This window comes from Euprymna scolopes, chromosome 21 (assembly GCF_053919585.1).
Source record: "Euprymna scolopes isolate OS-2025 chromosome 21, ASM5391958v1, whole genome shotgun sequence".
Classification (NCBI taxonomy): domain Eukaryota; kingdom Metazoa; phylum Mollusca; class Cephalopoda; order Sepiida; family Sepiolidae; genus Euprymna; species Euprymna scolopes.
In genome coordinates this window covers 110,144,438-110,150,437 of record NC_136502.1, presented here as the reverse complement: position 1 = coordinate 110,150,437, position 6,000 = coordinate 110,144,438, and the positions used below count along the sequence as shown (strand labels likewise).

At 30.6% G+C, this 6,000-nt stretch overlaps 1 protein-coding gene across 2 annotated transcripts in view; it reads left to right on the top strand.

Annotated features, from left to right (window-relative positions):
* The first annotated feature begins 858 nt into the window (after nucleotides 1-858).
* Nucleotides 859-6,000, top strand: part of LOC145242981 (protocadherin-19-like) — a 146,940-nt gene continuing 141,798 nt past the window's right edge. Inside the window, exon 1 of one of the 2 annotated variants that reach the window (XM_080106095.1) lies at nucleotides 859-1,501. The gene's annotated coding sequence lies outside the window, so the exon portion shown is untranslated. The remainder of the gene's footprint in view (nucleotides 1,502-6,000) is intronic. The other variant, XM_080106094.1, reaches the window with a different exon arrangement.

Sequence of the window (6,000 nt, the reverse complement as noted above, 5' to 3'; positions counted from 1 at the left end):
GAGAGAGAGAGACTTAGCTGTCATACAAAGCTAAGACTCTGTAACATCATCTTTGTATAGATACTCCCTCAGGCATTTGGGCTCATGGATTTTAAATGTCTGAAGGAGTGACACTCGTCTGACAAGACGTTGCAATCATCATATATATATATATATATACGCATTTGCAAATGAGTTGTATTTTTTATTTTATTTTTTTTTTCCTTTGAAGATTGTAATGCTGGGTATGGGGCAGCCAAACCAGCTGCCAACATTGCCCCGCTTTTTATTGAAACCAACCGAGAGCTCTTTTTAGTATCCTCTCTGTTCCCTTAAGTGCAATTGTCTGGATATCTTTGCACTTGGTTCACCAGGAATATTAGTTAGGTAGGACTTCAGGTTTAAATGTACATGATTGTTCATATATCTGGATATTTTATCTGTATATATATATATATATATATATATATATATATATGTATATGTATATATATATATATATATATATGTACAGATACGTCGGTGTGTATGTATGTTTATATGTGTATAATTTTCTATATACATATGTATGTTTATATATACCATATGCATATATGTGTGTACATCTGTGTATATATTTATAACGATATCTGCACATATATATATATATATATATATATATATCTATATATCTATCTATATATATATATATATATATAATGTTCATCTTGCATATATATGTAATTCTACATTTTATATATATATATATATATATATATATATATATATACACTTGTATTTGCCTGTGCATTTGTTTATATTATACATGTGTGTAAATGTATATTTTATATATATATATATATATATATATATATATAAAACACAAATGTGTACATGTGTGTGTGTGTGTGTGTATGAGTACTTTTATGTATGTTGAAAATCTGCACGTATATAGCTGCAGAACTTCTAATCTATATTCTAATTTTTATCTGTTCATGTAAATATATTGTTATAAATGAAAGTTTAATGACTGATGGGTAGATATATATATATACACACATTTTCAACCATGAAAATCAAAAAGAAGAGGTCATGTTAAGAAAGTGTTTAAAAGAAACATACAGATGAGAGTATGAATGATTTATAAGTTTAGCTGAATTTATTCATAAGTCAACAACAATAAAATCGAAAATAAAACACAGAAAATAAATTAAGAAATGAAATAAAAAAATTACCCCCCCCCCCAAAAAAAAAACCTCCAAGGCTAATCTGTTCCAATGACTGTCTCCATTCAACGGGAAGAACATCAGCCAGTGATTGGCTCAAGCAGCCATTACACACACAGCACACTTGATAGGACAGCCGATTTCCTCTAGCAATCATACGCGATACGCACACATGCACATACACAATGCACATACACATATGGAACACACAAACACACAAATCTTCTAACGATCTTGTCGCTCAATAGCAGCAGTTACAGCTGGATTCTACACCGGAGCACATCTCAACACGGACTCCAGAGGATTTAACGACAAAGGTTAGTTTCTATTGAGTTTTTCTAATTTCTTGTTTGCTATGCGCTCCCTCTTTCTCTCTCTTTCTCTCTTCCCACTCTCTCTTACGGCGCGCTTTCACTCTTGCGCGTTTACACTGTTTGCGATCTCTTTTTGATATTGCTAAAGATGCGGGTGTATGTAAAAGTCAGTTTAGTGGTTTCATCACATGTGTATTTTGGGTCCTTTTGGAAAACAAACAGAATGTTTAACCTTAACGTGATTCCCTAAATTTGTGAGCGACATCTCCTATTCATACTTAACATGCTCTCTGACATGATCCGGCTCTGACTCATGGCCGTAATAAGGATGAAACTCTATAGCGGCAATCAACTCATTTTTGTAACAAGTTTTATATATATATATATATATATATATATATATATATATATATATATATATATATATATATATATATATATATAATTGCCTTCTACATACACCCACTTGGTCTAAGTAATACACACCGAAATATTTTTTTACATTTTTTTTTTTGCACGCATGAAGAGTTTCTGTTTAGTTTGATTATCTGTTTAGCAAGAATCATTTCTAATCATTTGTTTTGGATTAACTACTTCTTACTAATTCTTTGAACTATTAACTTTTTTTGTTTCTGTTAAAGAAATCACACTTTTTGTTTACACAGAAATGTTTTTATTGTTTCAAAAGTTTGTTGACACATGTAGCTGCCGTGATTAAAAATACAGATATTTTTGAGAACACGTATCCGTGACTTATTCTTACATTCCATTTCCTAGCTTGATAATATAGACAGATAGATTTGTAGAGGTTTTGCTACACTGGCTTGACAATGTTTCGATCTGTAGTTGTTAATATCTAAGATCACATAAAGACAAAAAAAGTGTTGTTTTTTTTTTCCATTCGTTAAAAAAACGTTTGATTATTTTGTACAACTGACTTTTTTTTGTTTTCTTGCAAAAAAAAAAAATCTTTTTTCAAATTTGATAAAATTATACGATGTAATCGCTTTTTATTTTTTCGGGATTTTAGTTTTTTAGATGAGGATTGATAATTTGTATTTTGAATCTTTGGATTACGATTCTCACTTCGGTTGTTATTTTTACAACGTTTCTGCCGATGTAACCTATGACCTTCTTCAAGCACATTTTCTTTTTTCAAACTCTGGAAATCCATACGTGGCATAACGGATAAAGCCGTTGATTAACAGGCAGTTTTAGAGACAATCTCCTAGAAGTTGAAGGTTCAATCTTCACCACAGGCGATAATGACTAAGAATAACGCAATAATAAACTAACATTTCTACCAGCAAATAGCTAGCGTAATGGGAATAATTTACCCCTGTGAATTAAAGGAAAGGCTTAGTTGTAATGCCCGTATAGGTTGTTGAGTTTGACATAAAGATTCACAAATTTAAAAAGATTAATCTGAAGAAGATTGGAAGTTACATCGGCCGAAACGTTGTGAAAATAAGAGCATGCTACCCCCGTGAAGTAAATAAAGGCTTCCGCTCGAACTTCTGTTCAAATTCCTGAGTTCGACAAAAATATTCCCGAGTTCGACAAAATACACCTGAAGAAGGTCGGAGGTTACATCGGTCGAACCGTTGTGAAAATAAAAACCTATATGAGAATAGCAGTACGAATAATCGAACTTTGTCATAATTACTTTTTCATCTAAATGTCAAATTGAAAAAAAAAAAAAAATCTGATGTCATGATTTCCTCTAAAATGTGGCTAACAATAAAATTTTTTGACTAAAATTCTCTGAATGTTTTAACACTAGTTGATTCAAAAGTACTTATCCTGAACTATGAAAAATTAAAAAAAATAAAAAAAACAGTCTTCTGTATAAAATATAAAAATATATTTTAGACATGCCAGAAATTCATAGCATAAACACTTCTTTTCATTTTAAGATTACAAAAATGGATGTTAAAATTACTTTATTATAAAATTGATTTTCATTGACTTTTTTATATATTTTGTTTAATTACAAAACGAATCTTAAACAATTCAAATAACTATTAGCGATTTTTTTTAATATAATATGCATAATATGCTTAAGTAATTATATATACAAAAAAAAGCAAATCTTTAATTAAACAAATAAAATAAATATAAACAATTTTACAGAAACAGTCGCCTGGGCGGTCGAATTTCAATCCGGGCTTGAGGTACTTGCTAGTCTAGCCGCACTTAAGAGCTGGGATACAGCAAAACAGTATGTCTGTGAATGATTACAACACTAATTAGAACAGTATTCAAATATATAAGCAAATAAAACAAAGTTCTTTTAAATAGCTCAATAGATACTGGAACGTGCAATACTAGAGCTATAATTTCTTAGTGCGTTTTAGAACTATTTTTAAATTTCTTTATTGTAATTCCTTTTGGACATTGCATTTTAGATTTCATTAATATTTTAAGTATTTCGCATTCAATATTTATTTTAACATAATTTGAGTTTAACGAATCTAATAAGTATGCAACTCGTTTTCAGATTTCGCACATGTACATGTAGGTAAATATTATTTGAAGTTTTAATATACATGATATGCGCACATAAAAACATGAAATATCATTTTTAACTCTTACGCAGATATATTTAAGAATTCTCAGTATAAAACAAAATGACAAATATGAAGTTATAAATAAACACACACACATACATACATTTGTTATGGAAAATTAGAAAAGCATGAATACCGTCGGTTTCAAATCTAAACAAAGCGGATCAATATATGATCGAGTCTGTTCAGCCTCTGTTTATATCTGTCTCCTCAGAAATGGCGTCTTGCTATTATTTTTAAAATTTTCTTAATAACCGAGCACTCTACTGGGTGTTTTCTCCCACTAATCTTACATAGGATTACCTCGGGAAAATATTGACCTGAAAAAATTCCACAACCAAACAACGTCGCAGCCTAAGATTCGAGTCTTGGACTTCCGATTCCTTGACTATCATAGCCCGTGTGGGCTGCGACGTCGTTTGGGTGTGGAATTTATTATATATAATTTCAGGTTAATATTTTCCCGAGGTAAAGTAACCAAAGAAGTTTTAACGAGGTTAATGCAATGGTGCTCAATATCGAAATAGGGTAAGATATACTTTTTATTTGTTTTATATAAGCATTAATATGTCGCTACACATTCATGAGCATGTTTCCGTCAGCCAGTTATAGTAACTAGAGATATCTCCAGGCGATATTGCTCGTACAAAAGGTCTCTAGTTACTAGTAACTGGCTGACTGAAACATGCTCATGAATATGAAGCGACAAATTAATGCGTTTGTAAAACAAATAAAAAGTATATATATAAGTGAACGTGCCTGTGTGTCTGTCTGTGTACATAATAACTGTACGTAATAACTCTGTCAATTTTTAGTCTACAGACTCGAAATTTGATATACTGGGTAACTGAGATTTGGGAAAATCTTTGTGGTCGGTTTTCGGCCAGAAATTTGGCTATTAAGGGGTCAAAGTTCAACGATTTGACCTTTGAGAACTCTACCAAACTCCTCCGCCAATTTTGGGTCTAAACACTTAAAATATTAGATATAGGTTCCCTGGACATGGATCTAACTTAATAACTTGATTTGGGCCCAAAACAATAAATGTTAAGGGGTCATAATAGGGGTGAAAGTTAAAAAAGATTGACCGCTTTTTTTTTTGCTTTTTTTTGCTCAGCATACACCTCCAAACACTCGGGCAACGCCGGGCACCCATGCTAGTATATATATATATATATATATATATATATATATATATATATATAATCATTCTAAAATTTTATGACAATTTCATAAAATGATACAGCCTTGATTTTATTTATTTATTTATTTATTTATTTATTTAAGGATAGCTGTATTGAATTTTTTGAATATTGAACTTTTCTTATTTGAATCGATCTGAACTGTATAGAAATTGCTTTCACACACACACACACACACACACACACACACACACACACACACACACACACACACACACACACATATATATATAATCAATTTAAGTAAACAAAATCACCAGTAGTAGCGACAATAAATCTACTGTTTCAGTCTAAAAAGGCTTTATCATGCAATAAAACAGCATCTGACCTTACTCAAGACATGATCTGTAAAGAGTGAAACAGTAGATTTATTGTCGCGACTAATGGTGATTTTGTTTACTAAAACTGAATAAAATGTCTTGCTCTTTTTATTGAGCACTATAAATAACTTCGTGAAATACAGTGGTTTTTATTTTTACTTTTGAACATTTTTAAAACGAACAAATATATATATATATATATATATATATATATATATATATATTATTGTGTTCTTTTCATTTGTTTCTTACTCGTACATGATTCTACATGGAATCGAAAACGTTCATGACACCTATGGAACATAACTTTTTTGATTTTTACACAGACACAGATATGCCGTGCCTATCTTTCTTTCTTTGACTTATTATGTACGCTTAGGCAAACTGTGCAAGACATACATAAATATAAA